Source organism: Netta rufina, assembly GCF_964035555.1.
Source record: "Netta rufina genome assembly, chromosome: 2".
Taxonomy (NCBI): Eukaryota; Metazoa; Chordata; class Aves; order Anseriformes; family Anatidae; genus Netta; species Netta rufina.
The window spans coordinates 144,068,427-144,087,829 of record NC_140124.1 but is presented as its reverse complement, the minus strand read 5'-3'; positions in this window follow the sequence as shown (position 1 = coordinate 144,087,829).

Genomic DNA, 19,403 nt, shown 5'->3' with positions numbered 1-19,403 from the left:
CCTGCCAACGGGCAGGCTGGGGGGTGCAGTAAGAGCTGGGAGGGGACAGACCCAGGACAGGTGACCCAAACTAGCCAAAGGGGTATTCCATACCATCTGACGTCATGCTAAACAATATATAGGGGTGGCTAGCCGGGGGGAGGGGGCCGGACTGCTCGGGGTTAGGCTGGGCATCGGTCAGCGGGTGGTGAGCAATTGCATTGTGCATCACTTGTTTGTACATACTATTATTACTTTCGTATTATCCCCATTGTATCATCATTATTATTATTGTTATTATTATTTTTGTTATTTTTTTTTTTTCCTGTCTTATTAAACTGTCTTTATCTCAACTCACGGGCTTCACTTTCCATTTCTCTCCCCCGTCCCAGAGAGGGAGGGGGGAGGGTGAGCGAACGGCTGCGTGGTGTTTAGCTGCCGGTCGGGTTAAACCACGACAAGAAGTTTGAAAAGGTGAGAACAAATATAAGTCTATGGGAGTCTGATGTCATGCATTCCAGGGTCCTGAAGGAACCAGAGAATATAGTTGCCAAACCACTCTTCGTCATATTTGAAAAGACCTGGTGTCAGGTGAAGTCCCTGATAACTGGAAAAAGACAAACGTCACTCCCATTTTTAAAACGGGTAGAAAGGAGGACCCAGGGAACTACAGACTGGTGAGCATCACCTCTGTGCCTGGGAAGATCATGGAAAAGATGATCTTTAACTTCTAGAGGCAGTGATAAGGCACATGCAAGACAAATAGGTGATGCAAGACAGCCAGTATGGTTTCACCAAAGGCAAATTGTGCCTGACCAATCTGGTGGCCTATGATGGAGCCAACATCAGTTGACGAGGGAAGATTGACTGATGTCATTTACCTGGACTATAAGGCCTTTGACATGGTCCCACATGACATCTTAGTCTCCAGATTGGAGAGTATGGACTTGATGGGTAGACCTTTTGGTGGATAAGGAATTAGTCTGAAGGCTGCACCCAGAGAGTGGTGGTTAATGGCTCTAAGTACAGGTGGAGGCTGGTGACTCTCAGGAGTCTGTCCTGGGACTGGTATTGTTTAATATCTTTATCAACAACACAGACAGCGGGACTGAGTGCGCCCTCAGCAAGTTTGCAGATGACCAAGATGAGTGGTGCAGTTAATACAACAGAAGGAAGGGATGCCATCCAAAGGGACCTGGACAGGCTAGATAAGTGGACCCTTGTGAACCTAATGAGGTTCAACAAATCTAAGTGCAAGGTGCTGTACCTGGATTAGGGCAATCCCAGACGTGAGGACTGGGAGAAGAGCTCATTGAGAGCAACTGTACAGAGAAGGACTTAGAAGCTCTAGTGGACAAAAAGCTTGACATGAGCCAGCAGTGTGTGCTTGAAAGCCAACTGCATCCTGGGCTGCATCAAAAGAGTCATGATCAGCAGGTCGAGGGAGGTAATTGTCCCCCTCTACTCTACCTTCATGAGGCTCCACTTGGAGTACTCCATCCACGTCTGGAGTCCCTGGCACAAGAAGGATGTGAACCTATTACAAAGGGTCCAGAGGAGGTCCATGAAGGTGATCAGAGGGCTGGAGCACTATGAAGAAAAGTTGAGAGAGCTGGGGCTGTTCAGTCTAAGGAAGAGAAAGCTCTTGGGTGACCTCATTGCAGCTTTTCAATACTTAAAGGGGGCTTATAAAAACGGTGGAGAGCAACTTTTTGGTCAGTCTGATAATGACAGAACAAAGGGCAATGGTTTTAAACTCCAAGAGGGGAGATTTAGATTAGAGGTTAGGAGGAAATTCTTCGCTGTAAGGGTAGTGAGACAGTGCAATAGGTTTCCTAGAGAGGTTGTGGATACACTATCCTTGGAGGTGTTCAAGATTAGTTTGGACAAAGACCTGGCCAATCTGATCGAGTGGGTAGCATGCTTGCGTATGGCTGGGGGGGTTGGAACTAGATGATCTTTAAGGTCCCTTCCAACCTGAGCCATTCTATGATTCTCTGACTAAATGTGTTGACTGATCAAACACTGGCAGGGTTACTGAGCAAGATTCTAATGTTCAAATAATTTATTAAAATCTATCTTTCAGAGATTAAAAACCATAAAAATTTAGACTGTTGAGAAGTTATTTTTGTTATTATTATTGAACCTGTTTGTGTAAACACTTTTAGATTAGCAACAAACTCTTTTGTTGTATTACACTACCAAGAAAAGAATATATTACTTTTCCTGCTTTGAGGGGATTTAATGCAATTTTAAGAGAATTTGAATTGAATTATTTTGCTTATTAAACAGTTCAGAGACCTCCCAGTAAGTCACAAAAAAAAGTATGATTTAAATATTTGAACACTCTCATCCCCCATTTCTTTTTTACTTCTGTGGGACAGATTGAATGAAAAACATGTCCAAGGATTAGCAGTCAGAAGAGTTGGGTGCCAGGCTAGGTCAGGGCACACATGGTGTAGGAACATCTATAATGGACTTGAGTGTTGAGCTGCTATTTTCAAAGTTCTGTTTATACCAACTGAAAGATTTCTCTGGTGAGTGATGAGTCTGTTCAGATCCTACCTTTTTATATCCACAAAATTAGGATTGTTTCTCCCAGTGTTTATCACTTTTACATATATAAATGCATTTATCATGTATTTACCTACATTGGATTCTGTCTGCCATTTAATCATTTAATCTCCCACTAATTCTTTGCAGCCATCCCTCACCTTTATTCCCCAAATAATTAAGGTATTTCCTCAGGAAATTCTAATGGGAGACTAGACTCATTCCCTTCCTCTGTCTAAGTAAGTGCCATCTGTAGAAAGGGATAGGTGATTCTGCCCCAGAAAACAAACAAACAAGCAACAATATTAACAACAAAATGAAGTAAACACACACAAACAAAAGAAGTTCAAAATAAAGAAATGTGAAAGAAAGCTCAATGTCTTTCTCACAGTGGCTTTACCCTTCCTTTCCATGGCTTTCTACTCCCATGGATGGCTATGATCCAACAACTCCTTCTCCCCCCGCACAAATTCATGATTCAGACTGAAGGGGATTCCCATTAAACTTGTTTCCTCTCCTGCTCCAGCTCCTGCTCCAAATACCTGTCTGTGTATCTCAACCTCATGGATGTCAGCCTCCATCAGGCTAGGGGAAGTCCTGCAGGCTGAGAGTGGCTCTCTGGCAACAGGAAGGAAATGCAGTAGAGCACTGAAGTGGTTCGTATACCCTACAAGTCTGTAACCACAGGTCTGGTGGCTTTTGTGCCACTAAATGTTCCTAGCATCTACACCCTCCTAACAGAGGTACCACAGCTCCTAGGCAGGTAAGCCCAGTCATTCCTTCTTTCTCTAGATGACCTCTTTCTCTAGATGACCTCCTGATTTTTTTCCTGTGCTCTTCAGCAACAAGGAGGATGATGGGTGCTTCAGAGGCAGTGAGTTTTTGATATTTGCTGCTTGCCTAGAAAGGGGAGGCAATGTGGACTCCCTAGATCCCAACCTTCTCTCTCTGTATGCTCTGCAAAAAAGCCAAGGCAGAAGCTGTCTCACTCCAGGCTTGCATCTGGGGCTACATAACCCAGTTTTACATCTGCAAGGACTGCAAGGACTGACTGTGTCAGGGTGCCACTGAGGTGAGCTTGGTCCCAAGAAGGTTCTCTGATTTCTCTTTTGCAGCCAGTCTCAACATTCTTCACAGAATCTATAGTCCATCTACTAAGAAGAGGTGATTAAGAAATAAAGTCACCAGCATCCTCTTCCTATTAGATGACTTCTCTTGCAAAAGCTCCCACAGAAAGATCCTGGACCAGCACAGGAAGCAATTTGGGCAATTAGGGAAGGCATATGGAGTAACAGAGATGATAGGATCTGACTAACAACTTGCAGTCCATTGCAGTTGCCCGGCTTGGCAGGTGGAGTAGGCCGAATGCTAGAGGTGTTTACTCACAAGTAGGCAGTTCTGGTACTTGGTCATGACCCTATTCAGGCTTAGAGTCAATTTGCTAATGGCAGAGGCTGGTGAACAAGCTAAACATGAGAAAAGTTTCATCATTGTCTTCTTTATGTATTCTCAAGATTGAGTCTGCCAACCTGTCAAATGATGTTTGTTGTTTTTTTTGGTTGTTTGGTTGTTGTGTGTTTTTTTCCCTACCATAGTAGTTTTTGTTGCTGTTGTTGTTGTTGTTTGTTTGTTTTAATATGTATATATATATATCAATTATCTGGTTTTGAATATTTTTACCTTGTGTGGGATTGCTGCCTTTGCCATCAAATACCACCCCACCTCAGGTTTCTGATCTTTATAGACCTTAAAACACTCAGTGAAGAAGTCCAAGTGCTTAGGAAGGAGGTCCAAGTGCTAAGCAGATTGGATGATGAGGGAACTTGGCGTGAAGAGAAACAGTCGTTACTAGACTAGGGCAAGCACAGATCTTGACAACTCAGGTAATAGAAAAGAAATCCTCAGTGGCTTTAGGTACATCTGAAAAGGAGGTTTAATGATGGAGGTTTGAAACAGAGGATTATGTTTTGTACTCACTCAGCAGATCATAATGATTTTAGATGCTTCATGTCTTGTCTAAATGGAAAAGTTTTCTCAGCAAAAACACAGGCATTGACATAACTCTAAGAAAGAAAAAACTTTTCAGGCTTGAGAATTCCTAGATGTCGTATGTGTTTCTTAGAAAGACTCTTGTCAGATGGTATTGCAGCTGCTGGGTCTGTCTGCTAACAGAGGTGCAGGTGTAACATAGTCGAAATAACTTACTAGCATAGGAAAGATATACTTTTTTATTACTTTAACTCCTCTAAACTCTGCCTCACTTGCTTGCTTCTATCATGAATATAATAGTTCTCTAATGCTGCCTGTTTTGAAAATAAGGTCTGATAGTAATAGGCCTTCTTTTGATATGGTAGTAGGGATCATATGGTTCTATATAGATCACCAGAAATGCTACTGCTCTGCAGAAACAAGGGCATTTTCCATATACATTACATAAATGTCAAATAAGAAAGAATACATGACTGAAAGGCAGTTATTTCTTTTTCAGCTGGCATTAATTTAATCTTAGAGAAGGATTTCTTAACCATGAGAAGTTCATTTGCTTATCAGATACTCACAGAATCACAGAATGACAGAATCGCAGAATGGTTTGTGTTGGAAGGGTCCTGAAAGATCATTTAAGATCATTTAATTCTGACCCCCCTGCCATGGGCAGGGACACCTCCCATTTTGCCCAAAGCTCCATCTAACCTTGCCTTAAACAATTCCAAGGATGGGGCATCCACAACTTCTCTGGGCAGTTTAGCCATTGTGAAGTTATGTGTAAACGGTTCAGCCATTCACAACTGCATGTGAAATTAGTTGCTGGTTTTACACATTTTTCTATTTGTTCACAGCACACAGACCAAGTGATCTTTGCATTGCACTTCAGGGATGGCCTTTGCTACTACATGTGGTAAAATGTGGCACTTTTTACTTGTTCCTACCTATATCAGAAGTAAAATGAAACTTCTCTCTCTTTCCCTACCTCTCTTTCTCTCAGTACTTCTCTCTTTTGGCTGTAACATGTGTTGTGATACTTTAAAAAATGTGTCTGGAAAAAAAGTTACAACACTTATTAGTCAAGGACACTTTACAGCAGTAATGGCAACAACTGAGGATTATAACATAAAATCTGTGGTTAATCACTTTCCCAAATTCTGCAGACTCTCCTAATTTACCACCAGTTCCCTTTTGCTCATCAACATCTTTGAAAGTTGAACTTTGAAAGTTATAGCAGCTTATTAACATTAATCACTCTTTGGAAAAGAAAGGAGCACTTGAGTCTGTATACAAGATTTGATAAGAAGTTTTGAAAGGTAATTAAAGACATTGTTAAAGGTAAGTATGGATTTTTGAAAACCTTGTCAATATATGTAGACCTTACAAAGTGTGGTATTGATATTATTTGGGGAAAAAAAAACAAAACAAAACAAAACAAAACAAAACAAAACAAAATCTTTGTTAATTTCTTGTCTTTTGTGTTTGCACTAATTCTGGTTAGAATGGAGTTAATTATCTTCACAACAGCCTGTAAAGTGATTTGTTTTAGATTTGTGACCAAAGTGGTGCTGATAACATGTCAATATTTTAGCTAATTCCGAACGGAGCTTACACAGAGCCAAGGATTTCTCTGTTTTTTACACTGCCATCTGCAGTGAGTAATCTTGGGGTGGACAAAAGATTGGAAGGGGACAAATCCAAGACAGCTGACCCAAAATGGTCAAAGAGATTTGAAATAAAACTGGGGGAGTTTTTCTGAAGTATCTGTTGCTCAGGGTCTGGCTGGTCTTCAGTCTGCTGGTAGTGAGTGATTGCCTTTGCATCTTTTTTCTTTTTTATATTTTTTTCTTTTTTTCTTCACTTATTAAACAGTCTTTATATTAATTCACAAATTCTAAATTCTTCTCACTTTTGCCCTTCTTTCTCCCATCCTGCTGGGAGGAGCAAGCAACTGTCTGGGTGCTTAGCTGTCAGCTGGGTTGACAGTGACTCAGTATAAATGCTAGAAATTTTCAATACCACAGATTCTCCACTTCAACCCTGATGTGAATAATACTTAGGTTATTTTCATATTCTCAAACACTGTAAGAATGTGCCTATCTGACTTACCAAAGTCCATGGCATAAAGTATGTCTGGCATGTAGGTCTTTATTTTGTCCCATTGCAGATGAACCATACAGGACAAATACACGGAGCTCGATTCCACAAAGACCCCCTCTTTGATATTGTTTTCTGCATCATTCACAGAGTTGGTGGTGGTCTCTTGCAGAGAAGTTTAAATGTGATTCTTTTCTCTCTCCATGCTAAAGAAATACTTGCCAATTGCTGTACCACATAGTCACAGAAAGGGGAAAAGGACAGAGAAAAAAATGACCTTTCCACTTTCTCTGTGTGCTCTCAGAGTTTTGTCCACAGGATCTCTACTGCATTGCCAGTGAAGGGAGTCTTTGTGCCTAAAATTCTGTTTTGAGAAGGAATAGAGCATCTGTGAAGGATAGAAAGGAGGATGTAAAAGATATAGACAAATGATGACAATTATTACAGTCCAAACTGATTCACTCTATTCTATGTAGGACACACAGAAACCAATGATAAAATTTGTGTATAACACACAAACTGCTATACAATATCTACTATAGATAACTTATATAGAGTAAGAGTTCTTTCTTGGGGAAAAAAAAAAAAAAAGGAAAAGAAAAAAAAGAAATAGCATGGGTTTTACTTCACATTGTATAGAAAACTAGTCAGTTATATTATTTTCATAACTGGTTGTTTCTATGGTCTTATACAAAAAACTATAATAGATGTTCTAGTGATATCTTCAGGAATACAGTTTTATTGAAACTCTTGTTATATTCATGCCTTTGGATTTCTCAAGTAATTTTTCCCAGAGGACTCCATTCCTTCCACCAATGGTTCTTTGTTCTACCTTCTGAATGACAGAGGCTGCATGTGGATTAAAAGAACTAATATATCAAATTATGTGGTTGGGAAAAAGAGATTCTGGCTTAAAACTGAATTTCATCTCTCATGTTTTGGTCTGTGTTCCATCTCCAACCATAACTCATTGCCTCTCTGCTCCACAGCACACAGGGTGTTCCAGACAGTGATGGGGTAATGAGATACACACAGGGCCTGCAGTTCTCAAAATGCAACTCGAGGAAGCAAAATGGTCCCACAGCTCTAATGAAGGTAGGGCACTAAGCCAGTCTGGTAGAGAATTCATTTTGTTTTCCAAATTATGCCTGGTCATAAGAACTTTTGAAAATATTAGAAAGTAGACTGGAATCTCAAAAAAGATTTATTATTTCACTAAAGTTTCAAATGGAGCCAATAATCTATTGGCACTTAAAATCAGAAACAGCAATCAGGAAAGCACTGAATTCACTAGAAATACAGTTTTTTGCTAGAGTATGAATGAATGACTTTAACAAGTTCTCTTGAAGTTTCCAGCTGAAAAGAAGGCTGCTCTCTGTTTAATTCCTAAGTCATGTTTTTTTGTGTGTGTGCTTAGACAAAGCTAGTTGGTGCATCAGTGACCAGACCTGCCAACATAATTTAGCCCTGACCTGTAAAGTAAATTATATTTTATATTTATTTAGTCACTGCATATGGTCTCCTATGAATTATAAAACTACCACTTGGGCAAAACAGTGTGAGATTGTGCTGTGAATTTAGTCCATAAATTCACACCAATATTGGTTTATATCAGTATTAGATCAGTCCTGGCAGTTTTTAAAATGTAATCCCTGTGACAGGGTAATTGTTTTTATTTCCACTGAAAATAACTTAGAAAATTTTCATTAAGAAATGGGCCTGAAACAAAATGCAGATTCCAATCAGCTCTGTGCACTTTCTTGCCCTATAACAACTGAAAAAAAAAAAATCTTTCTTTTATTTTAACAGTCAAATTTAAAGTGACCTCCAAAAGAGATAAATTATTTCTGCAGAGTTCCTTTTGCATTTTATTTAAGAAGACTTAAAAATTATTATTTCTGGAGTATTTTTAGCAGGTTTTGTACAGTCTCTTTTTTCTAATACTTTATGGATAAATGATGTATGCCATGCAGTGAATGTGAAGGAAAATTATATATTTAATCATGGCTAAAATATCAAGCTTTTCCATTTGTTAACACATACAATTAAACAGCTAAAATAAAAGACGGCTTTGGTAAGGACATTCTGCTTTTCCAATTAAAATCAAAAGTAGTCTGTAATTACACCTGAGATCCCTAATGGGTCTTCTAGAAAATCATCAAAAAGTAAACAAAGTCTTAGAGATCTTGCTTGCTCATATTTTCATTGTGTACAGAGAATGTGAATCAAATGAAAAAAAATATATATATATATTTCTGACAGTAAGGATTCACAGGTCAGAGCAACAGGTTCAGGACCAGCCCTCAGGATTTATATAGCCACCAGATGATTTGTTGTGAAGGTTAGGAAAAGCAAATGTTGATCCCTCGGTAATAAGGCCCAGTAAAGCCATGTTCAGTAAGTCTCATAGATCTAAGGATGCCATTATTAGTACTTAGAAATGCTGACTGGACACATCTTTCTTTAACATTTAAGGACCTCATGAGTCTGAGTCACCTTTCTTTGGCAATCTGTGACTATTCCCTTGCCTGTAATACATCAGAAGAGAACCTGCACCGTCTGCTGAGCCACTGAGCTCGTGTATCTTCTGAATGCTGAAAGTTTTTCTCTGGTTTCCAACAGAGTAATCTCATATTTTCAGTTACCTCTTCCTTGTTGGCATTAGGAGCCTCTGAGGTATACAACAAAACCATGGGATGGCTTCAACAGCACAGGCCTCATTCTTCCTTTACTGGCAGTCACTCACACATTCCCTGTGGTCATAGCCATGAGTAGGAGAGTAGGCTTTTTAGATGTGAACATGGTGCATGGATAGTTGCATTACAACCCAAGATACTCTTGAGAATTTAATTTTAAGCCTAGATTAGCCAAGACATATACAGTGAAAATTAAAATCCAAGCTGATACTCTTGTCATAAATTAGAATAGGAGGATTATATATAAAAAAGATTTTAAGTGTATATATTTCCCTTCTTCCCAGAATGTAGATGCCAGAATGTAATCCAAGATTTTCACCACTAATTGAGTTTCTGTTCTTTGTCTGCTGAGGTTAGAATTGTAAAATGTCTTAATGTCTGGAGTTTAGATTTTTCCTTCTTAAAGGACAGAATTATTTGTATAAAAATCTGTTAATTAGATATGATATTTTATCAGTGACAATCCTATGACCATTTGGAAAATGGTTTTGACAATGGAGTTTATATTCAGATTTGTTTTCTCAAATGAGAGATATTTCTCTTGTTTTGTCTGACATTGGATAGAAATGATGAGATTTTTAATTCCATGGATAAGTACATTTTTATGACTGATTTGCACAAAATCTCAGCAGCATTCAACAGGTAGGTGATGTATAGCACTAAGTTAGAGCTCACAAGACTTGGTCTCCATCACAGTTTCCTAAAGACTGCTGGTAAACCATTTTAATATTCTTGTACTTCAGCTTTCCTGTTTGTAAAATGAAGACAGTTATATTCCCTTTCTCAGTGAATTGATTTGATATCTGTCAGTTTTTGCCAAACAAAAATGGAGAACGTTTATTTTTCAAGACATCATTTGACATGTATTTTTCAATCCTTTGTGACACATATTAGTCTAATTTGTGATATTAGTCTAATTCAATAAATCACATATTAAAAATAAATAAATAAGACAAACATGTAGAATTTTCTCTTTTCAGACCCTAATCTTATCCCCAATAAGAATCTTATCAATCAAGTGACTAGAAAGAGTTTGAAATTTATCCTGGTATGCTGTTTCTCATGAATGTAACAAGAGTATGCACAATGAAATATATATCCAGAGCCTCCCATAATTTAATACTCTTTAGAGTAAATAACAGTATTTATTATCTGTTTTGAATAATTAAATTATTATCATTGTTTCCATTGCAGGGAAAATGTGGAAGAATCATTTTACAGAGCTTTCTCTATATTAGCTAGTGTTCAGCTGAAGGCAGTTTTACCCGTCTCTGACACTAAAACTATGTATTTGTTGCTTTTCTCTAAAAAATGAGAGATCAGGGGTCCGCTTTGATTACAACATTTACTGTAAAGACATTTTACCAGTAAATTTGGATATTAAAAGGGAAATCTCATAAAAAGACTGCTCTACTGCAGTGAAGAATAGGGTTTCTTCTTGCCTTTAGTATAAGCTGCCCATCCATTTTTTTCTCTGAGCTTGGCAAAAGCAGGTTCATTTATCACTTTGACTCTTTTGGCTTTTGAGTCAGCAAAGTGGAGTTTGAACACCTCTTACATCTTTTTCGCCTGCTTATTTTTGAAAGACAGCCATGAGTACTATACTGAGCACAAATAAAGACAGACTTTCTCCTGAAGAGCTTTACAGGTAAACACTTGAAAGACTAGACGTTCTAGGAAATCCAGATGTTTGGAAGGACATGAATGAAGAAAGCGTGATGTCTTGGCTGAAGCTAGGCATGAATGCTTTTACCAAAATATGCTACTAAATTTAGCCTGGGTGGCTCAACAATTTTCCCTTTGTTACCTGAAGATTTCCCACTGTTATGTTGTAGTGACTCATTTGTGTCATAAAAGGGGGCACATGGACAACTCCGGAAACCAACAATTCCACTTGTTCACAGAATGAGCTTCAAAACACTGGAATACCTGTTTCTTACCTCTAACTAGAAAGGGAATTATTTTTTATAGTGTGAGAATAACCTCTTTTCCTTTCATTTTTTAATCCCTCCTTAAACACTGTCAAGTTAGTTACAACTATACTGAGAATCTCTTTGAGTTAGTCTGCACCCAAGTCCTCTTTGGAAAGTCCAATTTCATATATTGCCAGCATGTAGTTACTACTTTCAGGAAAATTCCTCTATTTCCAAATCTGTCAGACTGTACCTCTCTTTGATTGCTCTTAAAATGAAATAACATTTGATTTTCTTACGTTTTCTGTCAAAATTCTCATTGCTTGTCAAGAGGAATGTCCTGGCTTATAATAATGCCAGGATGTGGACACAGCTCTGAATCTGAATTGTCTTCATGTCTTGATGTTAATCTCATGAAGTCTAATGCATAACATTTATACAATATTATGGAGGTTCTGGAAGTCTAATTCACCCCTTCATCACAGTAATTTTGTACTGGTGGAATCTCGGTGTAATTCTTTGACTTTAGCATAGGTAATTTTGAGGATGTAGCTTGGGCAGTCAGGTCTCCACTTGAAATGGATGTACTTGGGAGTTATATAAGCACAGTTAGAAAAGAATACACTCAACATTTGTGTTAGAGCAAATGGGATAAAAATAAATATACCTTTTCAGATTTTGGGAGTGTCTCCATGTTATCGGTGAAATGTGGATAAAATTTAAATCCCTGATTTTGTTAAAGTGATTTTCATTCCATAATTTTTTAAAACCAATTAACAGAGATTTAGGGAAGAACTCCTTTTAATGATGAAAAATAAATCCAAAACAAAGGAGAAACTAATTGTACATAACTCCAAAAACACTTTTTAGGGTTGTGTTAAGTGAAAAACCCTTACGTACAGAGGTCTCAAAGGAACTGCCATTCATGAACATTTTAAACAGATGCTTCACTGAGCAACATATTTAATTAAATCCACAACTGTTGTGCTTAAACACAACAGAATTTTACTAGAGCAAGCATAAAGTTGAATCACAGCTACAATTAACCAGGCTTGTTTGTACAGTGTGTTTTATCAAACAGGTAGGGTGGCTTTTCAAAGACATTAACTTAATTGCTGATCACCATTAAAAACCCCAAAACAAAGGTGAAGATCATAGTGTGCATGTAACAACTACATGGAAACCATAGTTTGCTACTCTTGCTGCATGTTCTGGTGTTATTTCCATACAACGGACTTAATGGGAGAAGATCAAGCTTTTCTAAGTGTTGGTGATATATGTAAAATGATGTTTATGTACATTGGTGACATATGTAAAATTATGGTATTTATTTATGTATTTATAATATTTATATATATAATGCTTTGTGAAGACCATAAACAAGTGTATGGTGTGATTGTTTATGTTATAAACAAGCGAGTAGGAACCACTTTCTCTTGGTTTCAATATATAACCCATATGAATGCTAAAAAGATCATTGACTACACACATGACCCAAAGCCACAAACCTTAATTACAGTGAATATTATACAAGTGTAGTCAGGATTAGAGTACAGAATGACACCTTCAGTTTCCTCGGTGCTCTGCCACAGGAACCTCATCAGGTTCAGAGAATTTGCTCCAGATTAGTGCAGGAATTTCACTGGTTTTGTATCTGGGTTAGTCTACTGACCTCAGTGAAGTTTCTCTAGTGTAAATAGTATTTGAGTAACGCCATTTGAGTAAAAGGCCTTTGTGGAAAGATTCCTTTGAAGATACTATGTAAGACTCTGCCCACTCTTTTATATTCCTTTGTCTTTTTAATAAAGTGCCTTGGAAGAAGCTATCTTTTTTCTCCTCAGAAAGCACGAGCCTTTAACCAGTTCTATAAAGCAGAAAAATTTAACACTGTATAAGTGGAGATTCTGTGCAAAGTTGGGATTTTTCTGTTGCAGCATTGTGATATACTACACTCTACAAACCACATGGACCATTACAAGCATAGTAAGATTTATTTATTGCAAAAAAGCTTAAAATACCCATTACTGATGTATTTCAAGATGCAATAGTGCAGAGTGCTAGGTAATATCATCCTGGGTTTTCTTGTGAAACATTGGGTTTAATGATTTTTCAAGGTGCCTTCCAACCTGGACAGATCCTAGGATTCTATAAAAATGTTGCAACCTTTATTCCTTTATGTGCTCACCATTTCTTAGTGCTTTTGCAGTTGTGGTGTAAAATTCACTGCAATGCACAGTTGTGTTTTTGAGGAAATCTTAATTTATGCCAACATTTATATAAATTACAAATGTCTAGTATTAAGGGCTCTAAATAAAGATTCTGGAGACTCAGTTGCTGCTCTGCCACAGACTGTCAGCAGAGGAATTCTTCCAGTGCCTTTTAACTCATCTCTTCCTCAGCATAATTTGTCTGGTACGTTTGGTGAAAGAATTTTTTTGTGTATTAGCAAACAGGACATTTTCATTTGGATGACTAACTAACATTGCAATATAAATGATAAAATTACCATTCTCTATTTCACTAAGAGCACTGCAGGCACTATTTCATTTATTCAATATTCAAAAAAAACAAAAACAAAAAAACAAAAAAAAAAAAAACCCTGCTTTTTCTTAGTGTGATAGAAATATATGTCAGTATATTACTGTCTTTCTGATAAAAGATTTTTGTCAAAGCACTCGTTGCTACACAGTCTGACAATGCTGCACATAGAACAAAAAATCTAATGGTTACCTTACATATTTATTTTTTTAAGCACCAAATAAACCAGTTTTTCTCCATTCCAAGGCAACAGTTATCAGATTTTACCACTAAATAATTGCATTGTCTGGTAAAATAACTGAGCCTTTGCCCATGACAAAAATCTTTGTTCTTTTGGGAACTTGTGGAGAAATTTTGCCCTGGGTGAAATTCTCAGTTTTGCTTAATCATTTGTTGGTTTTGATATAATCTGCTTTTATAAGAAAAATTAAGAATTAAATTTGTCATAGTTTTGCAGTATCCATAGTTTAATAAATGTCTGAAATATAGAACATTTCAATAGCTTGTGCTCTAAACAATAAATAAAGATTATTTTTTTTTATATTTTCTCAAACTGTGTTCAAAAGTCTAGAGAGAAAGATAAGGATGTTATTTTGCTGTTTTGACAGATTTTCTTTTTTTTTCTTTTTTTTTTTTTTAGTTTATTATTATAAAATAACATGTATTCTGAAGGACAGTTAAAATTAACTACCTTTGAACATGCAGAAACAGGGGACCTATTTCTTCTTTCGTCTTTCTATCATTTGCCTTCTCTGTGAAACAACATTAGAGTTAAAAAGGAAAATAATGAAAGGGGTGAAGACTGCCAAGAGAGTTTACATGGTTTTAAAAGCCATAAAAAAGAAAAAAAAAATCAATACAGGAACTATACTAAGGAACTATACTAATGAATGGTCAATAATATTGTATAGTATAAAGTCAGTATTCTGACTCACTGAAAAACACAGGGTCCAGTCCTCATCTCTTTCAGATTCAGTGGCAAAAATCCCATCTACTTCAATAACACAGGACTGGAACTTCTACTTGGAATGGGTTTATCATAATTAATTTAGTTGGCTGAAGTTCCTGGTTTCATATTTCCCTTTACGTGGAATTAAAATGACTTTTCAACAATAGTGTAATATAGCAGCAGTATTGTTGTTAATGGTAGGAGGTGTCAAAGAATTCACAGTCTACAAATAATTACTCTTTTCTATTTGCAATTATTACATTTAATTTTGTGAAGCAACACTATGTTTTCATGCTACTCTGTTTTCCACAGTACTTTGCTAGGTGACTGTGCATATAACTGAAGGTCACAGGTATTTAAGTTTATCCAGTAAATTGTATTACTGAGTAAGCTTAGAGGCCAGAGTACAGCACAGCAAGAAAAACAAAAGATTTATCAAAGAATACCTCAGGAAGAGAAGGATATCACAGATAGAAAAGGTTAACATTGCAACCTGTCTTGTGATTGGGATTCTAGGTATTACTAACATTGTATTAATAATTAATAATATAAAATATTAAAATCTCCTGAACACTGGAAATGCTTACAATAAAATAATGAAAGGACCAAGGAACCCAAAGAAGTAGTTGCTTTTCTGAACCTATTGCCACCTGAACCAGTTGCCATAGAGAATATTATTATTATAATTATGAAAGTTATTATCAATGTTATTTGCTGTTTGTATTGTTTATATTTGCTGTTTATATTTACATTGATTTATAAACATTTTTCCCACCTTTTTTCAGCTGAGTACCTCCCTGAATTAGTTGATTTGTTTTAAATAAATGAACAGTTCACATGGCAATAGCAACAGTGACTAGAAGTATGTCAAATCACACACTGCTTCCTACATTAAATCCAAATGGGATCTTTGATAGATGTAGTTATTTGGAATAAAACTTAATTCTAATGCCAAGTATTTGCTGACCTGGTAATTAAAGGGTCAATTGAATTTATTGGATTTAATTTTTTACTAGGAAAGCAATTTTGATAATTTTTAGTTTTAGTAAATAATTGTGAATAACCACTCCGGTTATATATATTGAAGGATCATGTTTTTAGAAATACAGAGAGAATTCAAAACATCTGGACTCTGAAGTGTGCCTTTGTACACAACCTTTTCAAAATAAGTTCCATCAGTTCCATGATATTTACGCTGCACTTTCCTGCAAACCACAACAGGCTGAGGTGAGTAGTTGAGGTGACTACATGACAGGATTGCTGTAGGCAATTGCATCCCTCGGGTGACTGAGATGACCAGGGATCTTCAGAGAGAGAAAGGACTCCTGCTAACTTGGGCGAACCAGATGACTCAAGTGGCTGCAAGACCTGCATGACCTGGATGCCATGAGTCACTGGGGTGACTGCAGTGACCCAGATACCCCATCTACCTCAGGAAAGCCACACTCTTTTGGCTGTTACAACAGAAATAACTAAACACAGAAAATCCTACTTTCTGTTCACGGACATAAACTGCAGCACAGATATTACTAAGAAGATCAGATACTTGTTAAACTTACCTTAGAGCTCTAAAAAAAAACTATCTTTGAGCAGCCTAACACCATGTGGTGTGATGTGCCAGCAAAAATCTCCCTAAAGATAATTGAAATAATTAGTGAGAGAAAAAATTTGTTAATTCCTCTGCTAAAGGGCCATCACTTAGATTCCCCCAGTACTTTAATAACAACATGGACACAAAGACCTTCCTCAGGAGAAAGAAGTGGGGTAACATGGGGTCACCATGCACTGCTGACAGTGGACACATAGCTCAGAATCACAGAATCACAGAATTGTCTAGGTTGGAAGAGACCTCAAGATCATCGAGTCCAACCTCTGACCTAACACTAACAAGTCCTCCATTAAACCATATCGCTAAGTTCAACATCTAAACATCTTTTAAAGACCTCCAGGGATGGTGACTCCACCACTTCCCTGGGCAGCCCATTCCAATGCCTCACAACCCTCTCAGTAAAGAAGTTCTTCCCAATATCCAACCTAAAACACCCCTGGCGCAACTTTAGCCCATTCCCCCTCATCCTGTCACCAGGCACATGGGAGAATAGACCAACCCCCACCTCTCTACAGCCTCCTTTAATGTACTTATAAAGAGTGATAAGGTCACCCCTGAGCCTCTTCTTCTCCAGGCTGAACAAACCCAGCTCCCTCAGCCGCTCCTCATAGGACTTGTTCTCCAGACCCCTCACCAGCTTCGTTGCCCTTCTCTGGACTCACTCGAGCACCCCGATGTCCTTCTTGTAGCGAGGGGCCCAAAACTGAACACAGTACTCGAGGTGCGGCCTCACCAGAGCTGAGTACAGGGGGACAATCACTTCCCTACGCCTGCTGGCCACACTGCTTCTTATACAAACCAGGATGCCGTTGGCCTTCTTGGCCACCTGAGCACACTGCTGGCTCATATTCAGCCGACTATCCACCATCACTCCCAGGTCCTTCTCTGCCTGGCAGCTTTCCAACCACTCATCTCCCAGCCTGTAGCTCTGCTTGGGGTTATTGTGCCCCAGGTGGAGGACACGGCACTTGGCCTTGTTGAACTTCATGCAGTTGACCTCAGCCCATCGGTGCAGCCTATCCAGATCCTCCTTCAGAGCCTTCCTACCCTCAAGCAGATCGACACATGCGCATAGCTTGGTGTCATCTGCGAACTTACTGAGGGTGCACTCCATCCCCTCATCCAGATCATTGATAAAGATATTAAAGAGGACCAGCCCCAGTACCGAGCCCTGGGGAATGCCACTGGTGACCGGCCTCCAACTGGACTTGGCTCCATTCATCACAACTCTTTGGGCCCGGCTATCCAGCCAGTTTTTAACCCAATGAAGCATACTCCAGTCCAAGCCACGAGCAGCCAGTTTCTTGAGGAGAATGCTGTGGAAAACAGTGTCAAAAGCCTTGCTGAAGTCAAGGTAGACCACATCCACAGCCTTTCCCTCGTCCACCCAGCACGTCACTTTGTCATAGAAGGAGATCAGGTTCGCCAAGCAGGATCTGCCTTTCATAAACCCATGCTGACTGGGCCTGATGGCCTGCTTGCCCTGCAAGTGCTGCGTGATGACTCTCAAGAGGATCTGCTCCATGAGCTTCCCTGGTACTGAGGTCAAACTGACAGGCCTGTAGTTTCCCAGGTCTGCCCTCCGGCCCTTCTTGTAGATGGGTGTCACATCAAATCATAAAACCATAGAAACATAAAATCATTTAGGTTGGAAAAGACCTCTAAGGTCATCAAGTCCAACTGCTAACATAATGAGACCTTAGAGACAGCATAAGTCATGGGACTAGTGAAGAAGTATTTCTGGTGATAATAGTAGAGAAGGGGAAAGAAGTGATGAGTGGATATAGCTGAAACTCCAGAACTGAGTGCAATTCACTGTTTTACTGTTGATTGCTAGTTATTTTAGTTCCTGCTTTTCTGTGACAAAAATTAAACATGGCCTAGGAAAGGAGCCCAAATGATGCCCTGAATAATACAGACATTGTTATTTCCTCAAGCCAAAAGTGTATTTAGCCTTGGAAGCATAAATCTGTGCTAGTACTAATGGGAGCAATACACAGACAGATATTGTAATCAAAGCACATGTTTATGAAGAGATACAGTAGCTACCTCCAGAGGCTTGTACCTCCCACCCAATAGAGACCTTTCTTAGAGTAACAATGGCTACGGATACTGGACAGCTCCTGGGTTTTGTTTCTCTGTTTGTTTTTCTTCCAGCCAGTACAACAGAATGTTCTGTGGGGATGAAAAGTAGTGTAACAAAAACAAAAACAAAAACAAAACAAAACAAAACAAAACAAAACAAAAAAAAAAACAGAGCAGTTCAAGTGAAGTCTGCCCTCTAGTTCAGCCTTTTATATTGCACCAAGCACTGTACTTCATACCCAGTGCTCTGGAAATTTAACATTCCCTGGAAATGTATTGTAATCTTATTTGTCCAATTGTTTCCTCTTATCTTTGTTTATATTACATTAACATGATTAATAATAATAATAATAATAATAATAACAATAATAACAATAATAACAATAATAACAATAATAACAATAATAATAATAATAATAATAATAATAATGTGCTGTAGTCTGCTTAACATAAAAATAAGAAATATCCATTAAAATATTTTTTCTTTTTTTTCTACTATGAATCAGACATTTTAGACTAAGATCATTGAGTCTTACGAGTATGAAATCATTAAGGGTAGGTTTGCTCTATTACACTGTGGGACATGTAGTAACATAGAAGTCAGTCTTAAGTGGTGTTGATCATCTCTAGGGAGATGTTAAACAGCTTCCACTCTCATAGAGACCATTTATTTGTTCTGTGTTCATCTGGATTTTTTTACATCTGGTCAGGTTGTACATCGTAGTTAAAGGAAGTGAAAATAGTATTGGTACAGCATGCAAAGATTAGTTTTCCATCTGGCACTGTCAAGAATGGAAGGTGTAACTCATGTGTGCAAGAGCTTTCATATTATAAATCACTCCTTTATCTTATTATCCAGCCACAACTGGCACCTGGTTTGCTCTTCTCCTCCTCTCAGTTTGATAAGAGTGTCTCGTATGAAAATTAAACAAATATTCTCTCAGAATAGTCTGATGATATAGTTGTAAAATGAATTTTTTGGTGTCTTAATTCCTGGAACC